Below are 11,428 nucleotides of genomic sequence, written 5' to 3' on the forward strand. Positions count from 1 at the left end.
GACTGATTACAGATTGAAATTAGCACAATTGCTTGTTATACAGTCTGCTAGGGTTAACATTTTTTAAAAACATAATTAATGGCCTTTGCTTACTGTCTCTGGTTATAGATCCTGCCGCTCATTTGCAATATGCTGACAGTGCTAAATGTCTCCCAAGAAAGATCTCGTCGGCGGGCAGAAAATGCTTTTTTCACGTCATCAAGCTAAAACTTGTTATGGTTTCGGGCCAGCGTTAATAACAAAGATGACCAGAAAGGGAATGGATAAGAATGAGGCTAGAATCCGTTTTTCTTTTCAGTCTTGTGATCCAAGCCTTTTCTGGAGTCAATGTGAAATGTAATTGCTCTTTTGACCTCTATCTTCTCTCTCCCCAGGTCTGAGGAAGAGCTACACTGGTTGATTATTGCAGGAATGAAAGGCACTCTGACCTTGTCGACCAAACGCCTTGCAGCTTTCAATGCTGCCCATTATCCTGAAGGCAGGCAACTCCTGGAGAGAGGCAGAATCTGCAGGAGAGCTGCTCCCCGGGCAACCTGCCAGAAAAGGCTTCATCAGCCGCAGTTCAGACGTGGCCAAACAGCTCAGGCAGCAAAGGAAACAGCTGGGGGGTGGGGGGGGTGGAAACAGAGTATATAAAAATATTGTTAGCCCGCAGTCTAAAGAGCTCTGGGGCATCTGTGCCTTAGAAAAAGCCTTTGCTCACGTTGCCCCGCGTGGTCTTCGGCGGGGAACTGAGGATCCACGTGGGAAGTTCTGCTGAGGAAGGAAGCCGTCACCGAAGTAAGTGCAGCTCATTTCCTAGAGGTGGCCAGGGTGGATGATAATACGGTCCCTGTGTGAATAGGAAAGTAAAGTGACGTTCTAGAAAAAGTAGGTCGGGGATATTGAGTTGCAACCGTTGCTCGAGATTATAGATTATTCACTACAGAACCTGGTTGGATTATTTTAGAATTCACGGTTCACGGGTGGATTGAAGCGCAACTTGTGATGAAAAACAACCTGGTATCTTCTTCGGGCTCGACAGTTAAAGGAGATTTTGTTCCAAATCAGAGACCTTCATGTATCTCTTAGTTCTACTACAGTCCCTTCTACTGGATGGCATTTTATTGAGTGTTTATTATATCCCTAAGCACTGTCGGAAAATAAGTGACAGGAGAAGTGTCTGTAGGAGGTATGGAGACCAGTTGGCCAGTAAGACACAGAAGTGGCACCACTTGCTTTGTCACTGGATTTCACTCATGGAGGGTCCCTATGGGTGAGGCACAGTGGTACGGCGCCTTTATGTGTCGACTTTCACTGAACTCTCACAGTAATTTTCAGGGTTGTGTTTTCGTTCCCACTTGAGGAAGAGTAGGTTTACTGTAGTAAAAATGGCATGGGAGTCTGGAATTAGCCACACTGGGGTTCAAATTCCATTCTGATACTACTTGGAATCTGTGCAATCTTAAAAAAAAAGTCTCCGCGGTTCCGGGCTTCGGTGGGCTTAGTTCCTGTAACGGAGGGGACTAGACGAACCTAAGACCTTCTCCAGCTGTATCATTCTGTGGGAAGTATTGTTGAGCGGCCGTACATCCCAGATTGTCAGGGTCATCCCAACTCTAAATATTGTGGCCCATCATGCCCTTGAAAAATATGTGTCCATCAGATGCTGAATTCAGTAATCCTGAACACCCTTCCTATAAATAGAGAGAAGCCTCAGAAGTAAGCAAAGAATGAGGAAAGAAATAACAGGACCAGGGTGCTGGGGAGAATGAGCTGCTTTTGTTTTTGTTTTTATTTTTTTCAAGTAGGTTCCATGGCCAGTATGGAGCCCAGTGCAGGGCTTGAACTCAGGACCCGGAGGCAAGACCTGAGCTGGTACTCCGAGTCTGTCGCTTCACCGACTGAGCCAGGCAGGTGCCCGGAGAACGGTTTCAAAACCTTTTCAAAGAAGGGCACAATCATGACCCTCTGCGGATGTAAAAAACAAGTAAAGATGGGATTCTATTCATTAATCAAAGAGGGACCCAACAGATGTTTTTACCCGTTGAAGAGAATCTGTAGAAACACACTTACAGACCAGGAATATTGAAATGAGTATGCAAATAGGGCAAAACTGGGTCCCCCCCCCCCCAGGGGAGTGAAGGGAAATCCACTGAACCTCTACCAGACAGGAAAGCATCTGCCTGTCTATCAGTTACCTAAAACATGGGAAGTTGTGAAACAGCTCCAAGATGATGAGAGGCGGGCATCAGGTAACAGGAACGGTGTGCTGTACGCAGGCAGACAACGTGTAGCTTCCCACGGAAGCCAGTTTTCTTCCTACAGTGGAATTAGTTGCGGGGAGTATGGCATTTCATTGTGACTTCTGATTCCTCCCAGAGTACTTGGTGGGGGGATCTTAGTGGGGACCTCGGTGTGAACAGGAGTCACCTGAGAATCTTTCAAAAACAGAATCCCCACCTCCAGCCTGCCCTGGGGATTCTTATAAAGGCTCTGAACAATTAGAGGGCCTCTCCCGACGTTTTTCGAGGCTGAAGTTATGATTAGAGGAGTCCTAGAAACTCAGTTGTGCGTAGTATTTATAGGTGCTGTATTTCTTTCTGATCCTTTGAGGAGCCTTTTGTGACTTTTCTTGATGTGGTTTAAGAGTCATGACACGGTTACGAGTTGAGTTCACCATGGGCTAAGGACCCATGCGCACACTGAAGGCACAGGAAATTTAAAAAAATAATAATAATAATTAAAAAAAAAAGGAAAAAATAAGAAAAGAAATAAAAAGAGGGAGAAATAAAAATGGAAATAAGGAATAAGAGGAATCAGCTGGTGCAGAGGCGTGCCAGAGATGGGTCCCGAAAGAGCTGTGGGGCCACACTGTTCATAAAAACCCCATTTCAGATGCATGCCTGTGAAGAGTAGGAGTAGAAGGCCGCTTTATTTCCAGAGCTCTGCTGCTTTGCACACTGCCCACCTCCACTGGCCACGTAGCGTGATCATCTCTTGGACAAACTTACCAGAGAGCATATATTGTAATTCCATTAAAATACATGAAATGTGGGTGCTCGGTGGCTCACTCATTATGCGGCTGCCTTTGGCTCAGGTCACGTCCTGGAATCGTGCCCCACCCTGGGCTCCCCACTCAGAGGGCTTCTCCCTCTGTCCCTCCCCCCACTCGTATTCTCTCTCCCCCCACAAATAAATAAATAAAATCTTTAAAAAAATAAAATACGTGAAATGCTCCCCTGCCTTTTTATTCTTTGGGTTTTCCCCCCTCTTTTCTACGGTTCTCTCCCCACACCAAAAATTAAAAATTCAGAAAATCATCAGTTGAAAGCCTCAATGAAGTTTTCCATTTTAATGTAATTTTTTTTTAAGATTTTATTTATTTATTTGACAGACAGAGATCACAAGCAGGCAGAGAGGCAGGCAGAGAGAGAGAGGAGGAAGCAGGCTCCCTGCTGAGCAGAGAGCCCGATGCGGGGCTCGATCCCAGGACCCTGAGACCACGACCCGAGCCGAAGGCAGTGGCCCAACCCACTGAGCCACCCAGGCACCCAATTTTAATGTATTTTTTTTTTAAAGATTTAATTTATTTATTTGAGAGAGAGAAAATGAGAGAGAGCATGAGAAGGGGGAGGGTCAGAGGGAGACACAGACTCCCCACTAGGCAGGGAGCCGAATGCAGGACTCCATCCTGTGATGCCAGGATCATGACCTGAGCCAAAGGCAGTTTCTTAACCAACTAAGCCACCCAGGTGCCCCCTATTTTCATCTATTTTTAAGAACACAGTAACATAAAGGAGATAGTTCTGAAAGGGAAATTGGTGAGGTTGCCAGTTCAGGCTTAGCTTAGCAACAAAAATGACCTGGGAAAAGCCAATGAAAAATGAAACATGGAGAATGTAGTCGTAGCTCTAGGAAGAAGAGGAGAATCCCCACAGATCGGTCACTCAGGGGGAGGAAAGATGGCGGAGGGTCAGGGCATTCTAGACCTTTTTCGAAGATTTTATCTATTTATTTGACAGACAGAGATCACAAGTAGGCAGAGAGGCAGGCAGAGAGAGAGGAGGAAGCAGGCTCCCCACTGAGCAGAGAGCCCGATGCGGGGCTCGATCCCAGGACCCTGGGATCATGACCTGAGCCGAAAGCAGAGGCTTTAACCCACTGAGCCACCCAGGTGCCCCTCTAGACCTTCTGGTTAATAAAGCTTCATATGCTTCCAAGAGAACAATCGGGAACCATTCTTGAAGCAAAATTTGAGGAAACTGGTAACCCTCACAACTTAAACGGGTCCAGTCAAAAGGTGAGGCACTGTTATCTCGACTGAATCCTTCAGGAGCTCTAGGGACGGCCCCGTGGTTTCTCTAAATGACACAGTGCAGCAGGCTACCCAGCGCTCTGTGGGCAGTGGAATCACTGTGTTTAGACAAGTGAGAAAGGGTAAAGCCAGCCAACAACTTGAAACAAATGGAAGAACTACCTGGGCCTCTCTGAAGTCATGGTTTCAAATAAATTGTTTGGACCAAAGGAATAGCTTCCTTTTCTTCATCGGTTTAACCTAAGGGATGAAGAAAAATAAATCAATGTCAGATTTAAAAAAAAAAAGAAAAGGAAAGGAAAGAAAAAAAGCTTCTGGTAGCTCAACACAACATCTAAAAAATGAAAATGATCGCTTGCTTGTGGGGAGAAGAGCCAATAAAACTTACAGAAGCTTCCTTCTAATAGTACACATTGTTTAAAAAGGAACTTTAGAGCTATTTTTCTTCTTTTGATCTTCCCCAAAAGCTATGAGGTGTACAAAAATCTCCCCAAATTGCTCTGCTTTCTAGCTGTCATGTTTTAAATAGTATCTTACACATACCTTTGGAGTTTTGAAAAGCCCATTCAATGTTTCATATAAAGGGAAGTTACCAGAAATGGGCCCAGCGCATGCTACTAAATATAGCAACATAATTACTGTCATGTAAACGATCTCCTCCCTGTAGCCTTAGAACAATGAGATAAAAGGTTTATCTTGACAAAGTTTGAATAAGTAGAGGTGGAATTAATTCAGAATATCCATAACTTCTCCATCCACAGGCGGTGGAGGGGGGGTAAAAAGAGCTCCTTTAATTTCAGTATCAGCACGTTTTTCCTGTTCATTTGCATTGGGGGAGTTTTTCCACAGTGTATTCATTTGCTAGTGAGATAATGTGTCCTGGCCTGATCAGATAAGAGAGGGATAGAATTACTAATGATGAAAGGAGGCAGCCCAAGGACAAGAAAGCAAAGCAGCCCTTCCTTTCTCACCTAATCTGGATGGATCTGAATTTCAGCTGTCTCTCCCTCTCTCTTCACCATTACACACACACACACACACACACCACCCCCATGGTGATGGTGGAGCCATTTTCCAAAGCTGGGTTAGGACGTTGCACATTGAGCTGCATAGATTTTTTTTTTAAAGACTTTATTTATTTATTTGACAGAGAGAGACACACACACAGCGAGAGAAGGAACACAAGCAGAGGGAGTAGGAGAGGGAGAAGCAGGCCGCCAGCCGAGCAGGGAGCTCAACTCCGGTCTCGATCCCAGGATCCCGGGATCATGGCCTGAACTGAAGGCAGACGCTTAACAACTGAGCCACCCAGACACCCCAGAGAAAGACTGACTGGCCATCCTATTCTGGCTATTTGTATGTATTTGTCGGTTAATAAATTGGAGGCAATCTAATTCAACCATCAGTCAATAAGCATCAGCTGTTTTCGAGGGGGGGTGGAAATAATCAACAATGCAGAGGTCTTGTCCTTTAAAAAAAAAAAAAAAAGTTCCTCAGAGAGTTAAAAAGCTGTGATTCAGAGAAATGCTCCAGTTAATGATTAGAGTAACGGGGTGTCTGCTGCTGGTAAGGGAGCCATCAGAGGAACATAGATAGAAATATCTGCTGAACTGAAGGAGTAGAGGTAACTGATGCCCTAGCCTGTGCTGTCTTTAGGCGTTAAGTAACAAAAATTCCACTGGGTCAATCCTGAAGATCTAATTGGCTTCATTAATCAATTCGTGACTCAAGCGGCATCTCATCTTGTGAAGAGAGGGGAGCTGCAAAGAGCTGCCTCAAAGAAAAGGTTTCCAAAGGTAGAGAGGGAGTGGGAAAAAAGGAAATGAGTAGCAAAGAATCCATTGTTTTAGGCGAGATTGCCCTCCTAAGAGGAATGGGAGGGGTCTATTAATAAATTTCCCAGTGCGGACCAGGAAACTCCCATGTTGGCTGGCTAAAGGTCACATTCCTGGGGATTGAAACCACAGCTCAGTTAGGTATTAAGTCTTGGTATACTGACTTGGGGCCTGGACCCAAGTAATGCTGCTTGGGGCCCATGGTTTTCTTTTGAACATGGTCAAATCCCTACACAGGGATCTCCCTCCGGTCCTCAGTGGACAGCACAGCATTGCTTAGGATACATCAAAGGCAAGAAGCCAACAAACCCTGAGAGTTTGCAGGACTCCTGGTATCTATCCCTCGGCCTTGCAAATTAGCCAACGAACCTGACTTTTATTTCCCTTTACTGCAAGCTTCCAGAAACTTCTGGTAGAGAAAAGTGATGTCCTATTAGAAAAAAAAAAAAAAAACAGCGTGAGGATCAGCACCTTGCTGATAGGGATAACACAGAAACCAAGTACACACATTCTGACATAAATGAAAAGGGTGCAGGGATGAAGTTCACCATGGGGTTCCCTGCTCAGCGGGGAATCTGCTTCTCCCTCTGCCTGCCGTTCCCCCTGTTTGTGCGCGCGCGCTCGCTCTCTGACATATAAATTAAATAAAATCTTTTTTTAAAAAAATGAAAAGAGTGTAGTCGTAACAATGAGGAAGGACTCTTTTGCTTTGGTTTACCTGGGGAAAAAAGTTTTTTTTTTTTTAAGATTTTACTTATTTTAGAGAGAGAAAGAGAGCAAGCAAGCAAGGGGAAAGACATAGGGAGAGGTAGAGAGAATCCGGAGCAGACCCCGTGCTGAGCACGGAGTCTGACGAGGGACTTGATCTGAGATCATAACCTGAGCCAAAATCGAGAGCTGGTCGCTTAACTGAGCCACCCAGGTGCCTGTTCTGGGAAATCTCCTTCTAGAGGAGAGCTCTAGAGTAAGCAACATCATGCCAATTTGAAGTCGGTTGGCTCTAGGTCACCCAGAAACACTGTCACTGAGTTGGCTACTAACACTTCTCTTTGCCAGCCCACTGTGGTCAAGCTTGTTTGGTATCCAAATCTACCAGGCTGAAAAATGACACCCGGGGGCTTGTCACCACCCTCCCTCCTCCCCACAGAGAGCCAAGGAAACAATGACATAATCACCGTCTCATAAAGAAAATAGTGTTTCTTTAATGGGACTTGGGTATCCACTGAACAACTGTTAAGAAAGGAAACGTGGTTCCTATAAAGGGAGAGATTTTTTCCAGGGCTGTTTCTCCAAAGGTGAGAGTATAAGCAGTAACTCAGAAACTGGGAATGTGGTAATGAAGGAATCTCTCGCCACCCTCCAGCCCCACATTCTTTTTTTTTTTTTTTTAATTAATTAAGATTTTATTTTTAAGTAATCGCTATGCCCAATGTGGGGCTTGAACTCATGACCCTGATGCCAAGGGTTGTAAGCTCCACCCTCCAACTGAGCCAGCCGGGCACCCCCAGCCCCACATTCAAAATGTATTCATTTCCCCGAAACTATCAAAACAGACCCTAAATGAAGACTAACACACGGACAAAAGCAGCACGGAGCCACCTTTTTCAACAACTACACTGGCCATTTTTCAACCACGAACTCCCTTCCCACTGAGCCCAAACTAGGGCAGCGACAGAGGAGACAGAGAGACCGGGAAGGGAGGAGAACTTGCCAAAGACGGACTGGCTAGAGGCACTAGGGACATGATGGGACAGAATGCACCCAAGACAATAACCCCTAGATCTCTGAGTGGAATGAAGGCGCTTTTACTGAGGTAGGGACTCCGGAGGAAGAATGGGTTTGGAGGACATGAGACCATAAGAAGATTCAGAAAAGAGAAACCTCCTAAAAAAAATAGAGAAGTGGGAATAGTGAATAGAACCAGGGTACAAAGGAGAGAAAATAGGGAACCGACTCAGCACCTAGGTAGAAGAGTTAACTAGAGAAAGAGGGAGACCCTTACCCTAAACTGGGAAGCTCCTTCCTTTAAACCAGTGACAGGACATTTACTGATGGCTTTGCATAGATGCAGATGTCGGGTGGTGCTTTGGTACTTTCTCTGATTTTAGGGTACTGTGAAAAGAGAGTGGGGTCTCATATGACAGCCCTTATTTTCGGTGTCTACAGGACAAAGACCCTGGCTAAGATTTTTTTTTTTTTTTTTTTTTTTTTTAAATAGAGATCAGGGGCGCCTGGGTGGCTCAGTCAGCTAAACGTCTGCTTTCGGCTCAGGTCATGATCCCAGCGTCCTGGGATCAAGCCCTGCATGGGTCTCCCTGCTCGGAGGAGAGTCTGCTTCTCCCTCTGCCTCTCCCACTCTGTATCTCTCTCTCTCTGTGTCAAATTAAAAAAATAATAAAATCTTTTTTAAAAAATAGAGATCAGACTAAAAAGATGGATACCTTTGGGGGTATGCCTGGGGGAAGATGAACAGAAAATAATTAAGGATTTTAAAAATGCAATGTCGTATAGCTGTGGAAGCTGGATACGCGTGAGGCCACATCTTCGGTTTTTTGGACAAACTAACTGCTCGGGTTGACAGAACCCAGGGTCTAGAGCAATTACAACGGAATCAAATTGCTTTCTTCCTTCTTAAAATGGTTATATTCTTTAAAAGCTGGGCTGGGAATATAGAAGTAGCGGCGGCCTGTTCCTGAGCTGCTGCTTGAAAGTACGAAGGATTCTTAAATCCACACCCTTCCCAGGTCAATAGGTTAAACACAGCCTGTGTTACACGGGTTCAGCAACCCCACGGTGTTCCCGAGGGTTTAATCCTACAAATTAGCGACCCTGGGCCATAGCATTCCTGCATAACTCTCTGAGCTGTCTTACCAGGGGTTTGGGGAATCTTAAGAGAGGTTCAGAGCCAATGAGTTACAGCAGTGTGGTCGAACTCCTGAAATTGCTGTGTATTCTAGCATAAATAGTTACTGTAAACTCTTGTGAGACCCTGCTGAACGAGGTGACTTACTCAGTTTAATAGGCGGGAAGCACAAAGCTAGGCCCCAGGGAGTAGTGTGAATGCGACCTTGGTGACGCTAGGGCTTACACAGGGCTGACCATGCACCAGATACTGTCCTAAGCTCCCTATACCCTCCCATCTCAGGAAGCATTCTCAGGCTGCTGGGTCTAATACCCCTTGTCCAGAAGGGATAACAGGTAAAATGGCCACTCTAGTGCCCGGAGATTCAAAGCGATAAATGTCAAACCTTGCGGAAGAAGACCTTTCTGTCTTTTCCTTGCTTCTCCTTCTATCCTTATAAATGTTGGCAGGGCTGAACTCAGAAGTCACCAGGGAAAGGAAGCAGACTTTTACATAAAGTCTCAATGTGGAGGAAATACGCTCTTTCTTTATTACCATATCACAGTAAATCACATCGTATCATATCAGTCTTGATTGTCCTAAAGATTTATATAGGTGTATTACAAATACTCTGGAAAAAAAAAGTTGTCGTCTGATTGTTGATCATATTGGTTAATGGGTAACTACTGAAGCCAGCTGGAGGCAGCCATATACACAAAACAATCAATCCCCCCACCCCCTTTTTTTAAGCCTTAAAATGTCTGACAGAAGTGTGAATGCTTTTCATGGGAGCAGGGGAGTGAATGTGTCAAAAAGCGTATATGAAAACATTCTAATGTGATAGTTGATGTTTCGTGTTAGATCCTTCTAATAATCAAAAAAGAAAAGGAAATTGCATCTCCAGAGGAACTTTCAGAAACATTGTGTCTGTCTGTCCTAAGCTAGTGTTGGGAACTAGGCTACCAAGATTTTTCAGTCATTTCCATACTGAAAACGTTTCTTCATCAGGAAGTCTATCTATCATACCATTGGATTGCTGACATTGGATTTCTCTTAAACCACCTCCCACCCCTGAAAACATGTCAGTTACCACTTGGGCAGCCTCAAGAGTTCATCTTTAGAGAAAGGCTTGTAAATTTTTTAAGTGTTTATGCTTAGTTTATTAACATTATTTAAATAGTGACTTAACCGGTGTTGATTTGCTCCCACTACCTTGGAAATATTTAAACATTATTAGAACTTAGCTCCACATTCCAGTTTTATCTCTAAAATTAATGCTTTTAGGCTCCATTTATGCCTGTCAACAAGTAAGGATCACAGATGTAAGCTGGCTCATAATTCAGAGGTACTAGGTTACAATGTGTTACCATGGAAACTGTGTTTTATTGCATTTTCTCTTCTTGATTTAAGGCATTTGACAATCATAGCAAGTGTTTGCCAGTCTTCCCACATCATAAAAAATTCAAAAACACAAACAACCAATAGGGGGATTAAAAAAAAAAGAAACAGGGAAGTTGGGGGGGGCGACTGTCTACTGTTCTTGGACCTCACTAGAAACATAAAAAGGAAATGACAGCCTTATATTTAACATGGACCTTTTGTGAATAGTTGATCTCTCAGAAAGTCCAAGAGTGTTGGAAAATTCAATCAGTGGTTAGTCACCGAACGGACCTGCCTGCCTGTGGTTCATTTTGTTTAGTGCATCATATATCTTTTATGATCCCTGGGACTTTAGCCTGAAACAGCATTTTCTTTAACAAGAGCCATGTTTCCTTTAACGTTGTTTATTGCATCTGAAACATTACCCTTTGAAATCACGGTACATTTTCTATTGAGCAAAGGTCTGCAACCGAATCTTGCATGAATGTGTTTATTCAGGATCTAGAGTGGAAAAAAAAAAAAAAAATCTCGTCCAGTTCATGTAACATTAATCACTTTGCCGGTGTTCAGCTGAGGTCAATGCCACATTCCTAGCGGTGTTAAGGCAAGTCAAGATTAATCACGTACATTAAACCTTGGAAGGGGAGCACGGGAAAAGGATCTCAAATTAGACATTTCTTAAGAGACAGAGAAGCGACTGTAAGCAAAATGGGCTGACTGTGCTGCTGTAAGTAGAGCTTGTCTTTACAGCTTGCCTGTTTTTCAGAGCATTTGGTAACCACAACCACTATGAACTTGTAGGTTTCCTTTTTCCTATTTTGGGCAGTTTATAGGTCAAAGTTAAGTCTTGCTGGGGATTCAAAATGAAGACTCATTCAGTAAACATTTTTTTAGTCCATGCTAACCACCAGGCACCAGCTAGGAACTGTCCGTGCAAAGATGAATGAGATCCATTCCTCCCTCCTCTGCCTCCTCCAAGAAGCGCGTCATGCACCCAGGAAGACCAGGACCAGATGTGCATGATCTGAACAGAGTTTTGTGGGGGGACCGAGAAGGGGATGATTAATGGTGGTG

At 44.3% G+C, this 11,428-nt stretch overlaps 1 long non-coding RNA gene across 1 annotated transcript; it reads left to right on the forward strand.

Moving 5' to 3' along the window:
• Nucleotides 1–386: 386 nt before the first annotated feature.
• Nucleotides 387–6,258, forward strand: LOC131832549 (uncharacterized). The gene is made up of 3 exons (XR_009354094.1): nt 387–780; nt 1,791–1,896; nt 5,452–6,258. It is a non-coding gene; the product is annotated as an uncharacterized LOC131832549 (long non-coding RNA).
• Nucleotides 6,259–11,428: the final 5,170 nt, after the last annotated feature.

Source organism: Mustela lutreola, chromosome 5 (genome assembly GCF_030435805.1).
Source record: "Mustela lutreola isolate mMusLut2 chromosome 5, mMusLut2.pri, whole genome shotgun sequence".
NCBI classification, from domain to species: Eukaryota; Metazoa; Chordata; class Mammalia; order Carnivora; family Mustelidae; genus Mustela; species Mustela lutreola.